General features: G+C 33.7%; 2 long non-coding RNA genes across 2 annotated transcripts in view; both read left to right on the top strand.

Annotated features, from left to right (window-relative positions):
• Positions 1–12,163, top strand: part of LOC127509648 (uncharacterized) — a 31,060-nt gene extending 18,897 nt beyond the window's left edge. The window contains exon 3 of the long non-coding RNA XR_007929333.1: positions 12,087–12,163. This is a non-coding gene — a long non-coding RNA (uncharacterized LOC127509648). The remainder of the gene's footprint in view (positions 1–12,086) is intronic.
• LOC127509629 (uncharacterized) lies at positions 2,739–3,267 on the top strand. Its single transcript, XR_007929294.1, has 2 exons — positions 2,739–2,888; positions 2,967–3,267. It is a non-coding gene; the product is annotated as an uncharacterized LOC127509629 (long non-coding RNA).
• Positions 12,164–14,006: the final 1,843 nt, after the last annotated feature.

Raw genomic sequence — 14,006 nt, 5'->3', positions numbered from 1 at the left:
CTCTTGACACTTGATTTTTTTAACGCTTGTATTTCTCTGGCTGTTTGAACTGTGTGTTTCTGATACACATTTCTTATAGCCAAATAAAAGCAAGAAAAGCTCTGATCAGATGATGTTGATCACTTTTTAACTGATTATACAGCCATCATGGAGTGGTCTGAGTCACTGATGCCAGAGTCTGGTCTCTAGCCGAATTGTTTGATGTTAGTTGTAATTTTTACATGCTAATTTTACTGCAATGCTGTAATACTATCAACAATTTTATTAAATCATTATGCAGAGAATATTTTGTCAAGGTCATGCAGATTCACACAGACATCAAGAATCAGCATATGAATCTCAACAATGGTGACAATAAAAAAAAAAATTCAGATCAACTCTGAAAGTCACAAAACAAGCTTCTAATGTCACAAAAAAGCTTTGTTGGTTGTCTCCATTGTTGAGATTCATATGTTGATTATTGATCTGTGTGCTCCAAAAAAAAACAAACAAAAAAAAATACCACAGCTGAAAACATTTCTGCATAATGACTTAAAAATCAGAAAACCAGGTTATCATAATATGATTCCACAAGACTACAGTAAATCTTATGAAATTAACAGTTAATATACTCAGAAATTTTACACTATGTGATATCAGGGAAACAGGCCACTTCATGATAACTATATCATCAATAAGCAGCCAAAATAATCTGATCAGAGTTTCTCCTGATTTTTTTTGCTATAATAAACATGCTTTAGAAACACATAGTTAAATCAGTCAGAGAAAAACTAACATGAAAAAGTCAAGGGTCAAGAGCCCAACTAAAGCAAACGCTCATTTCCATAACGGTGACATCAAACTTTTTTTTTTTTTCAATAAAACATCAACATCTAAATCTTTGTTAATTGTCAATAAGAACCTTTGTATAAAATAAATAAAGTCTAGTCTGTAATAAGTGAAGATGCTGAGATCTTGAGAGATCTGTTAGTGTTTAATGTTCTGTTCAGTCATTTGAATCAAATCAGGAAATAACTGTAAAATAACAGTATTTTTAAAAATTTAAAGAAAATTTATGTTAAAGTTTTTTGCACTTTATTTAAATTAGGATATTTTACTTTAATTTTACGGTCTTTGTTTGGCAGCCGCTACTGTCAGTCATTGACCGTTTTTTATGACATTTTTTAAAGTGAAGGTATTTGATCGTAATAATTCAGGAAATACCTGTAAAATAACAGTGTTTTTCGGTTTATTTAAATTAGGATATTTTACTTTAATTCTACAGGGTTTTTTGGCTTCCATTCATTTGACCGATTTATCATTTAACTGTTTTGTTACTGTTTAATTACTGATTATTTTTGTAATTTTACATACATTTGTTTGTAATTTAAGAAAACAGAAAAAATACTGTATAAAAATACAGTAAATTTTCTGTAAAAAATATGTGAATTACTGTAATTTTTCATTGATGTCATAATACATAAAATAACAGCAGAGTTGATAATTTACATACATTGTTTGCAATTTTACAGAGTTTTGAGTATAATTTAAAATAAAAGAAAATGACCGTAAAAAAATCACAGTTATTTTACGTAAAATTAGGATTTTTTTTTTTTACAGTGTAGCTACTGGGTCTGCATTTACTTTATTAGGTTATATTAATCAATAACAAATGAAACAATACAAAAATGCACTAAAATATTAATATTTATTAAGTTTTACAAATATTTGTCAGTGCTAAACATTCCTCATTTATCTGTAAAATAAATAAGATGCTAAAATTGTTATTTGATACTGTCACTCAGTGTAATGGATGACACTGTGGTGCAACAGAGACTTTGCGTTGACAAAAACATTACCGTGAATGATGAAACTTCTACTTCAGATTATATTGCAGGCTAATATATTGCAAGTTAATCACAATTATTCACAACATCTGCTTATTTTTTTTTTATTTATTTTTTTTAATCTAACAATATAAGTGGGGTTTTTTTGGTGTTTCACAGAATGACGTGTGTTTTTGTACCTTAGGCTACCACACCATGAAAAGATGGAATTATCAAATATTTAAGAGCAATAAACTCACTTTTCTGCAGCACCAAATAGTCTTCAGGGTGTCTTTTAATGATGTCACAGACTGTTGAATGACTGTTTTTTATTTGATATCAGAATGGCTTCTTGATCCTGACAAACTGAATATTCGGGACAAAAGTCCCCTGATTATTTAAATACTTAAAAAAAAACAAAAAAAACAATAAGACATAGTCATTTTAATATGTGACAGACAACACTTATTTGAAAATGCCAAAAACACAAATATATTTTTTAAAATTGGTATTTTATATGTTTATTTAAAGATCTAATGGTAAAATCAGAGTCCAGACATTACGCTGAATGACAATTTTACACTTTGGAACATTATTTCCCCCATATGTTGACATTTTATTTTCTCAAAAGTTATTTGAAATATGAAAGTAGACACACTGCTTGCATTTAACATGTTTTTTATGTACATAAAATGACTTTTGTAAATTTAATTTGATGCGGACACCAAAATGGTGATGTCTCGTCTTTGACCCGTATGTCAGCAAGCTTCTGTACTGTTCAAAAATGATTCAGATTCAAAGAAAATGGAATAACAATATTGTATCAAATTAATCAGAATTCAGTCAAGAATATTTGAATCCATTTTCTCAGTTCAGTTTTACCACAGTTTTGCCTTTGTATGCAAATTACATGATTTAGGGAGGGTCAGTGTAACACAAAGTTTAAAAGTACTTGCTATAAAACCAAATTCTCAGTCAGTGTTTGTGTCCTGCAGTGCAACTAAATATCATTAATATCATTTTACAGTTTTGGGGTGATAATGGAAATGCTACTGTATGGAGTTCTGCTGTTGATTATTTCATGTGAGAAACTCTCAAATTCTTCTCAGTTAAAGGTGCACTGTTCTAACTAAACTTACGTTAATTTTCTCTGTTTTTCAGCTGTTGGTGGTCAGTCTTTGACCTCTTCAGATTCTGTGGTGAAAAGACCAGGAGAATCAGTCACTCTGTCCTGCAGTGTGTCTGGAATCTCAATGAGCAGCTACTACATGGCTTGGATCCGTCAGAAACCAGGGAGAGGACTGGAGTGGATTGGGTATATAGATACTGGCACAACTGCATATTATGCTCAGTCTCTTCAAGGCCAGTTCTCAATCACAAAAGACACCAGCAAAAACATGCTGTATTTAGAGGTGAAAAGCCTGAAGACTGAAGACACAGCTGTTTATTACTGTGCAAGAGATTCACAGTAACACAATAGACTGCAGGGCTGAACAAAAACTATTCATGCATGAAATCACTGAAGCAACTGTACTGCAAACATCTTCAAGATTCAAAATATTCATTGTTTAATGGTTACATTACCTGCAATTGCGGAACTATCATCTTTAAGTGCATTGTGCATCGCACAGCTCGTCAGCACAGATGAATCTAATGTTTGCTGTCAGTCACCATACCGGTGTGGATACTGTACTTCACAGATTGTAGTCTTGAAGTATGACCAAAGTAGGAATTTTTACCGGAAAATGTCATCTGAACAAGTAAGTCACATGTCTGCCACTTTTGTTCTGACCAACTGAGAGGAAAAGCATTAGGCCAACAATAAATCACACTGCCAATGGTGATTAAATCTAACGATCGCTTAGCTCATATCGCATCAAACCATGCAAATTATTATTGTTGTTATACTTTGTTCTCAAATTGTTAATGTTAACAACATCAGCATTGCGTGACTGTGTATTTAGTGTATATTAGGGTTACCTGTAGATTTCAATTTCTGTAGCCGATCCGCAGTCTGAAGTCTTTTGCTTTTTGACCACAGCTGAATCTCTAGCTGTCACTGATGATTGTCATTTGGATCTTTCTGGATTACAATTCGCCATCAAAATAAGTTTATTTACTTCAGCTGCTGTGAGAAAAGGCTATAAATGATCCACTACCAGCAGCATCCTAAATGTATAGTCTAGCTGGGACTCCTTCCTTTCTGTTTACAGACGTGACGTAATGACGCAAAGACAAACTGCTGCATGCTCGAATTTCCCGCGGAAACCTACCAGTATTGATTTATTATAAAACATTATTAGAAGCTTACCGTTGTGAATCGAGCTAAGGTAAGGAGATAGTTTTGAACACTGGCTGGTTATGTACTTGCTCAAAAATTATTTTGGATAATTTTAACCAAAAAAAGTTACGGACTGCAGCTTTAATGTGTTTTATTAACTTTATTAACTTGAAGAGACAAAAATAAATTTTGAAGCCATTTTTTTTTAAACTAATATGTGTTTAAATCAGACAACCATTGTATGCTAGTTCTTATACTGTAGCAACGTGTTAGCAACTTACATTTCAACAACAAAAGAACAACAGCAGCTTTATAAAAATTCAGATTTGAAATACAGTGTGACTGTAATTGGCTTTTTTTATTTTTATTTAATTTAAAGGGATTTGATTCAGACTCATCATTTATTTGATTCAGACTCAAAATTTATTTATGAAAAATTTCTACTTTATAAGAAAACTTTTATAATATTACATTTCCCATTAACTAAAGGTTTTAGAGTGAATCATTGTACTGCATGGACAAATATTGCTTAAGATAAAACCATGTTTGGAGTTGGATTTTAATTTTTTAGTCTGCAAATTAAAATGTACTTTCTGCCTTATAAACTCCATATTTAACTCTTTTTCAGTGTTTTATCTGTGATTTTTTTTTTAAGAAATATGGGAAAAAGTGTCCTCAGAATTACCTGTTTTTTAATGACCATAATATGTCTGTATGGACAGTAGGATTTAGAAATACATTTTTCTTTCTTTTTTTTTTTTTTAATACTATTTTATAACTGACTGCTGTAGACAATGGTCTTACTGTTATTTTAACAAAGTGCAAAAGGTCAGACACTGACTGAGTTAGTCGTCCTCAAACCTGGGAATAAACATAAACTGACCTGTACTTTCTCTGGGATTGAAGCTGGTAATGCATATATTTCATGGATAAGACAGGCTGAAGGGAAAGGGTTCAAGTGGATCTCATTTATTTCTGCTTCAAGCGGTAAAAGCAAATACTACTCTAAAACCGTCTCCAGAGACAACAGTAAAATGCAGGTGTATCTGCACATGACAACTGTGTATATTTTGCAGAATTTGGATTTTAATACAAATTTGGATTACCTAAAAATATATAAACTTAATTGGTAACCAGCCCCTCTGAGCAAGAAAATAAGAAGCAAAAAACAATAGCCTGAAAGGCAGAGAGGCAGACATGGTTACAGAGGTTAATAAGGGCACAGAAAATGTAAATGTACCTTTAGAGGGCAGCCTATGCAAACCTACTTCTCCTAGTTCCCTTTGAAAAAGCCCCAATCTGTTTATCTCCATACATAAATGAAATATATTGACTGTTGCAGCAGGTTCCTCCATTCATAATGATGCAAAAACTTAAGAAAATGAAATCCAGGCAGTCCAGCAATGATTATGTCAGAGGTCAAATTTGAATAAGGAATAACAAATTTATTAATTAAAAATTATAGAGACAAACAAATTAATTAAGTAATTAATAGTTAATAATAAAATCCAGAGTATTGTATCTAATAGATGAAGATCAGAATATAGAGAAAGAAGGAACAAAATTAAGACATTTGCAGAATGAAATGAGAGGTAGAAGAGAAGAAGCAGAAGCAGAAGATGCAAAAGAGATGCGAGAAGCAAAAAAAAAAAAGCAAAGAAAAAGCAAAGAAAAGCAAAAGTAAGCTAAACTATCAAAGACCCAGTCCATTTTATACCATAAGCATAGGAAACTTACATCCCACTCAAACTTATGTTTTGGTCTAATAAGAAAAGGTCAAATGGATTTATCTATTATGTTGTAGACTGGTCAGATGTCAAAAATAGATGAAAATAGATATAGGGGTTGTTTTGACACCCTTAAGGGAATTTTGCAGATCTTACATTATCACATGTCAGCAGAAATAGAAATGGACATATTTTGATACAAAAGTACATCGAGTTCAAATGAGCAACTAATCCCGAAGACATCGCTTCTACAGTACTTGGCAGGCGTCCAATATCTAACCACTGGCAAACAACACTTTAATTAATACAAGCTCTTTATTGATTTGTCTTTTATTCCACAGGTATCAGTTGTGATGAAATCCGATTAGATCAGTCTCCTGCTGTGTTAAAGAGACCTGGAGAAACAGTGAACATCTCCTGTAAAATATCTGGTTTTACAATGGCAAACTACTGGATGCACTGGATCAGGCAGAAGCCAGGGAAAGCTCTGGAGTGAACTGGGTAAGTTAACTGTGGTAGTGTTATTTATGCAGATACAATGGAAAATCACTTCACACTGAGTGAGGACGGGTCTCAAAGTACACAGTATCTTGAAGCTAAGAGTCTGAGAGAAGAGGACACTGCTGTAGCGAATTAACTCAAAGGGGAAATATTAATAATTATTCATAACTCATTATGATTATTAATTATGATTAATTATGAATATGTAAATCAGTTAATCAGATTAACTGGATGTAGCTACATTAATATTACAATCAAATAACCTGTTCGTCCAGTGAACACTCAGTGTTGATTGTTTATTAATTCTAAGAAATGTTCATTTCCAGGTTATGGAAAAACAACATTCGTATTGTACAGTACTACTCAGAGCATGTAGTCAGGATCTAAATCACTTAAGAGGCAATTTATTAGCAGATGGAGTCAGAAGCAAACATGTATTGTGCACAATCCTTATTAACTAATTCACAAACACATAACTAAACTAACAGACACATAACATACATGAAGGTCACACACATACATTGGTAAGAATGAGCAATGATAGAGTTGAACCGGAAGTGGAACTGTTGATAGAGCTATAGGAAAAAGTCATAGACAATCTGGAAAAGAATCATCAGTTTCCTCAGTAATAAAACACCTTTGCTGACAAAGGTAAGTTTTACAAATCAATACTAAAATCGCTGTTTAGTGTTCAAATGTACGATACTTGCAAGATGCCTTTAGGCTGAGGAGCATCGGATCTGCCGGCTGGGTTGTAATCTTGATGGTTCGGTCCGAAGTTGTTGCCAGTATCTTCTGCGTTAGATGAAGTACTATGAAAACTTATAGATGAGCACATGGCTGGGTTGTAGGCCGAGGCCTGCAGGCCTGCAGCAAGAAGGGGGTCTCTTCAGTCGTCCAAGAAGCAAGGAAAGAGAGGGAGTGGCATTGTTCACTGGCTTTTAACCTCTGGTCAAAGTCACACCTCTTAGTTGTTGACCGGACCAATGAAGATGTTGTATTTCCGGGCGATAACACGCCTCCTGTCAGGGCTTTTATGATCGAGCAAGATTTACTGGCTGAGTTTTGAAGAAGAACTATTAAAGATTCTTGTAATACTGATGTGTTGCACAGGTATGGACATAGCGCATACACAAGCATTTAAATCTTCTCGATACGAACCCATAGACACTAAACATGGCATAATTGAAGTTACCTTAAATGTATCATAAAACATGCGAATACAATGAGTGCAATACAACAACAGCAATAATGGATACCATTTCCTAGGGATGTGCATGTTCATTTATAGAATGGTCTGTCTATAAATTAATGCAGGAAAGTCTGTGTTCTGTGGGGAAAATGCAGGAAAGATGCACGTTTCTGTGTCTCTTCTCTGCTCTTCCATGTGGCAACCACATTCTTTAGCGCAATAAAACTTGTAACTGAGAACTTCTCGGGGGATGGGGGACAGGCCCCAGAGTGCTTTAAACAATTATTGGTTACCTATAACAAATAATTGTGTCTGATTTGTCTCAGTCGTTACACTGCTGTTTATTACTGTGCTCGACAGACACAGTGACTCCATTTGTTGAATCAGCTTTACAATAATTGAGAACTAATGAGAAAAGACCAGCCACTGGACTATGAATCATATACTTGCTCTCTTGATTATGAAGTATTAGTGATTATACATGATTATACAGTATACATGATTTTCCCCTAATTTTTCTGATACCTCCTAGTTTGTATATGGAATCAACTCAACATACCAGCCTGGTCTCATTGTTAATACGTAGGTATTAATACGTAACTTTCAAAGACACGAAACGTACATTTTTTGTAAGTTTAGAAAGGTACTAAAACGTACAATATTGATGTATTTATAGCACTAAAATGTAAAATTACTTAAGTTTTTACAGCGAAAAAACGTAAAATATTTACGAATCTTTTATGTCAGAATATATGTATAATTTCCCTTTTATCGCTTTGATAAATGTAAGATCCCTAAACCCCATCCCGAACCTAAACATAGCCATTTTACTCAGAATGGTAAAAAAATAAAACAAAATGGACAGAAATGTGTAGGAAAATCACAATTTTAGTAAAAATATAACATTAAAACGATATTTTGAGCCGCTAATTCTACACCTACTCCTAAACCTATCCATAACCATTTCTTAAAACTATACTGTTATAAATAAAAGAATAAATGACAAACAAGTGTAATCACAATAATTTATTTATTGTGAAATGTCAAAAGTGGTACCAAAAGTAGTTAAAATGATGATGAGTTGCAGTCCCAGTCCTCTCTGATGGTAATGTTTTTTGTTTTTTTTTTTTATGGGGTACAGAGCAGAATTTAAGTTAACCATGAAATTATGAATCCGGCTTCTCTCCATAGAGGCGCGCACTCATTTCAAATGTCAATCCACTGAAACACGGCATGTCGCAATCTGTGATGAAGCAGGTGAGAACCAATGAGCGTTTGATATCAGTGCCATAAACCATGTCGTAAAGGTTCTTGAGGGCGCGACTTTCAAATTTGGCTAAATCCCAAATGGCACCCTAAACCCTTTACAGTCTTCCTCTTCTTCCTTCGCAATTTGTGACGTAATGCCGCTTTGACTGCCAAGTAAAGTCTTCTGCGTAGCTTGCAAACTTGCAGGCTCAGCTGAAGTGCACATTGAGGGCGCATAGCGCCGCAAAGGGGGCACTCGTCTTGCAAGCACCCTTCTGAAACCTAAAATGATGAATGGAACACCCTACGGAGTATTCAGTGAAAAACTAGAGAATTCTGCATTGAGCCTCAAAAGGTTCAATGAGGTTTTATATAGAACCCTGGTGTTCTTGACTTAACTTTAAAGAGCCCTTTATGCCAAAAAGGTTGTATACAAGGAGAAGAGTCTTAAACAATTACACATTACTTTTTTTATTTAGTTTTTTTTATTGTTATTATTGTTTTTTGTTGTTGTTGTTGTTGTTTTCGAATGATAATGCATGTTTTTAAGCTGCTTAAAAATAAAATGGTGCCATGATGGGAGCCTATATGAAGAAAATATGAAGCCTGACAAAACCCTTTAAAGTTCCATTTAGAATCTTATCTTCTAATTTATACTGCTTTAACCAATGAAAAAGCAAACTTTTAAATTTGTAAATAAAAACAGGGCCTCACTGCCCTGCTGAAAATACTCATATGCAAAGTCACCTGCTCTGTCAGTGCTCAGCAACAACTCAATGACTACTGCAATCCCATCACTATCAGTCACAACCTAAAATACCAGCATGTCTCATTTCTGTTCTCCTCAATGACCTTTAGACAGGCCCTTGAATGGCCACCAGTCCTCCAGACACCAGCTGTCACAGCCAGACTTCTAAATTTCATCCTTGAGAAGCTGATGCTGTTGTTCATTCATTGTTCAAAAAAATAAAAAAAATAAATTGTATGTTTTTAACTTGATCTTATTGTAACTAAACAATATATGCCTGTGTAAGTCCAGTCTAGTCTCCTCATTAGACCAAGCTCAGGAACTCTCACAGCAACAGACACAATGCAATAAAACAATAAATCTACAAACCTGGAGTAGTAAACCTGGAGTCTTTGAGCAATTGATATTATTTATCATTATTGGCTTCTTATTGGTGTTTAATTATGTAATTAGCATGATGCATTCTTATAGTTCCTGGCAAATAAATGTTATTATTCTGTGTTCTTCTGAAATTATTTCAGTTGATTAAGTTGAATCTGGTGTATACAGCACATTAATGTGCAGAATAAGTCAAACTGAAGGCACATAAATGAATGGAGCAGCAGACACTTCATCTGAGACCTTTTGATTTCTGTCTATCAATGACTTATCAGACTGTATGAACATGACTTTGTAGTGAGCAAGCAGTTGCAGCCAAAGGTATTAGTTAGCCCTGCTTCCTCTGACTATGATCAGACTGGTGATTTTGTGTTCGTGAGATCTGTGACCTGGCTGTTTTGAGAATTTGTGTGACATCGGGTCGATAATGAATGATTGAAGAGTAAGTGAACAGGTCTACTAAACAAATATTTAAATTAAAACAGAACTAGATTAAAAATCCTTACACCTGCGAGCCTCTGTATATGCAAATGATTTAGTAGGGAGGATCAGTGCCACTCAGACACTCACAGGACTGTGTTATAAACTGAATCCTCAGTCAGTGTTTATGTTCTGCTGCAGTGTAGATAAATATCCTCTTATTCTCTTCATTTGACAGTTTTATGGTGATAATGGAAATGTTACTTTATGGAGTTCTCCTGATGATTATTTCAAGTGAGAATGATTTCATTTCTTCAATTGTTGTCATTTCATTTTTCTAATTCATCTAATATATTTTTCTCTGTTTTTCAGCTGTTAGTGGTCAGTCTTTGACCTCTTCAGATTCTGTGGTGAAAAGACCAGGAGAATCAGTCACTCTGTCCTGCAGTGTGTCTGGATTCTCAATGAGCAGCTACTGGATGTTCTGGATCCGTCAGAAACCAGGGAGAGGACTGGAGTGGATCGGCCGTATTGACACTGGCACTGGCACTGGTTTTGCTCAGTCTCTACAAGGCCAGTTCTCTATCACAAAAGACACCAGCAAAAACATGCTGTATTTAGAGGTGAAAAGCCTGAAGACTGAAGACACGGCTGTTTATTACTGTGCAAGAGATTCACAGTTACACAATAGACTGCAGGGCTGAACAAAAACTATTCATGCATGAGATCACTGAAGCAACTGTACTGCAAATTTCCCCACAATTCAACACATTACTTGTGTAGAAATGTTGTTTAAAACATTTTAATACTTCTGTATAAACAACGTCTCACACTAATGAGAGTATGAAGGTCTGGGCTGGTAATTAAGGAAGGTCAAAAAGATAATAGATTCAAATAGATGGAGGAATGATTACTGAGTGAGATACATAACCTGCAGTGAGTGTACTGAACATAAGCATCTGCTAAATGAATCTGAAAATAATAGGCTGTTGTTTGACTCAGACTCAACAATATTCAATCATGCCAACTCTATTTTAAAATGTAGGCCTACTATACATTTCCACAGTAAACACTAATCTTTATATTTCCATAAAATAAAGCTTTCAAGTGAATTAGTACACTGTAGTGGCAAATATCATCTACAATGAGCAAGATGAATCCAGATATAGGGTTGATTTTTTTTTTTTTTTTTCTTTTGGTCTGACCTTCCTTTTATTGATATGAAATATGCTGGAGGATGGGCTATGCAAATTAAAATGTACTTTCTGCCTTATAAACTCTTCATATTTATCTCCTTTTCAGTGTTTTGTCATTGAGATTTTTAACAAAAACTGCTGCAAAAATGGTCCTCAGAATTACTTGTTGTTTCATAAGCATACTTGTCTCTATGGAAAGTAAGTAAGATTTATTTTAAGTACTTCAGTGCATATATATATTTTTTTTATTCATTTTCATCTCTTTGCTGTCAAGTCATGTCTATTTTTCACTTTATTGCTAAAACTCAAGTGTCTCATAAATTACAATTTCTTTTATTTTAACAGTGTGCAAAAGTCAGACACTGACTGAGTCTGAGTCAGTCGTCCTCAAACCTGGGAACGAACATAAACTGACCTGTACTTTCTCTGGGATTGAAGTTGATGATGCAGATATTTCATGGATAAGACAGGCTGAAGGGAAAGGGCTTGAGTGGATCTCACATATTTCTGCTCCAAGCGGCGGTAGCAAATATTACTCTAAAACTGTTGAAGGACGATTCACCATCTCCAGAGACAACAGTAAAATGCAGGTGTATCTGCACATGACAAATCTACAGGCTGAGGACACTGCTGTTTATTACTGTGCCCGAAGAACACAGTAACACAAGAGGCTGCTGAGCTGTACATAAACTTATGTGCTTTGGAGAAACTGTTTGTGTCACACGTGATTCAAAAATAATTCACATAGGTAACTGAAAAAAACAATCCATCCATCATTAATGAATGTCAACTTTAAAGCATGTAAAAAAATAAAAATAAAAATAAAAATTAATTAATTAATTAAAAAAAAAAATGTATTCACTCATCTCATCTCTATGATCAGTGTTCACACCAAAAACACTTAATAGCAATAAAAAAATAAAATAAAATAAAAACTCGGTAACACTTTACATTAAGGTTCCCTTTGTAAAGGGTTTATAAAGGTGTTTGTTAATGAGTAATAAGTCATTTACAAATGCATTATAAATCATTAATAATGCAGTTATAAATGCATGAATAAAAAGGGCGACTTTAATGCAATACCTGCCAAATAGTGAGCCGTTTTTAACTCACATGTTATAAATGCTTAATAAATGTATTTATTAATACTTAACTCAAAACCAGATTCCTGGTTAATTTCAGGGTGCAACAAAAATTGACTATCATAATTAGACTGAAGGGTGCTGTATTTGTGCTTTTCTTATTAATAACTCATGACTGCCACTTTTCTTACTATGTTGCTTACCAGAAGTTTCTGTCTTACCCATGATACTCTCCAAAAAGTCATGATGCCTATCCACAGCAGTGTATAAAAACTGATTTCTTGTTTTTTAAAGATGAAATTCCAACTTTATTTTGAAAATAAAACAAAAGATAATAACCATAACTTGATTAGATATTAATAATGAAAAATTTAATTCCAGTATTAGTTACCTGTGAACCTTAATGTAGGGTGGACACTTGTGAACCATTTATTCATGAGTTATGAACATTAATAACCTGTGAAAGTGAACCTTAATGTAAAGTGGAAACCTGTGAACCATTTATTAATGAGTTATAAACATTAATAACCTGTGAAAGTGAACCTTAATGTAAAGTGAAAACCTGTGAACCATTTATTAATGAGTTATAAACATTAATAACCTGTGAAAGTGAAACTTAATGTAAAGTGAAAACCTGTGAACCATTTATTAATGAGTTATAAACATTAATTACCTGTGAAAGTGAACCTTAATGTAAAGTGAAAACCTGTGAACCATTTATTAATGAGTTATAAACATTAATAACCTGTGAAAGTGAAACTTAATGTAAAGTGAAAACCTGTGAACCATTTATTAATGAGTTATAAACATTAATAACCTGTGAAAGGGAACCTTAATGTAAAGTGAACACATGTGAACCATTTATTAATAAGTTATAAACATTAATAACCTGTGAAAGTGAACCTTAATGTAAAGTGGAAACCTGTGAACCATTTATTCATGAGTTATAAACATTAATAACCTGTGAAAGTGAACCTTAATGTAAAGTGGAAACCTGTGAACCATTTATTAATGAGTTATAAACATTAATAACCTGTGAAAGTGAACCTTAATGTAAAGTGGAAACCTGTGAACCATTTATTAATGACTTATAAACATTAATAACCTGTGAAAGTGAACCTTAATGTAAAGTGAACACATGTGAACCATTTATTAATGAGTTATAAACATTAATAACCTGTGAAAGTGAACCTTAATGTAAAAAGTGAACACGTGAATCATGTATTTATTAAAGCACACACAGAAGATCTTTTTTTTCCCCCCCTGGTGACATATTTTATTGTTGAAATATTAATAAGCAATTCATAATTATTCTTGATATTATGATAAAGGATACTGTAACTTTAGTATTTGGCCATTCATACAGTACCTGCGCACGACAGAAGCGGGAGCGCCGGAGCGGTTATTTGTTTAATATAACTACAAACT

Source organism: Ctenopharyngodon idella, chromosome 3 (genome assembly GCF_019924925.1).
Source record: "Ctenopharyngodon idella isolate HZGC_01 chromosome 3, HZGC01, whole genome shotgun sequence".
Classification (NCBI taxonomy): Eukaryota; Metazoa; Chordata; class Actinopteri; order Cypriniformes; family Xenocyprididae; genus Ctenopharyngodon; species Ctenopharyngodon idella.
Note: the sequence above shows the minus strand (reverse complement) of the source record. Positions and strands in the feature narration are given on the sequence as shown.